Here is a 484-nt window from a genome sequence, read left to right on the forward strand (position 1 = left end):
AAAAATAAACAAATATGGCGTTATATTAAAAAGCAATTTCTGAGGTGAGAGAGAAGTTCTGTTTCTAAAAGAGATATTTTTAGCTTGAGGACACTGACAGAAATCCAGTTTAGACCTGCAGATTTCTCAGAGGATTTTCCATCTGCCCATAGTTTTATTAAAGTTAGAGACAAGCTATTTATTAATACTATATTAGTAATCCAATTTAATTTAAGACAGACTTTTTTTAAAAAAATTCCAGGGGTTTTTTACACTATGTCTGTGAGCTAATGGTTGAAAAGACACACATAAAATGTTTGACAGGAGTACAGGAATCAAAGCTGTCAGAATAATCACCCTCCCTATCCACCGACAAAAGGGGGTTTAACTCTATGGGTCCCAGAGCAGTGGGCCGGTTACTGTCAGGATACTGGCACACTGAGCTCTGACAGAGTCTAGAGAGGGTATTACTGCATTATTCACAGATTATATGCCTGGCCGCAAT

Source organism: Barbus barbus (assembly GCF_936440315.1).
Source record: "Barbus barbus genome assembly, chromosome: 19".
Lineage (NCBI taxonomy): Eukaryota > Metazoa > Chordata > Actinopteri > Cypriniformes > Cyprinidae > Barbus > Barbus barbus.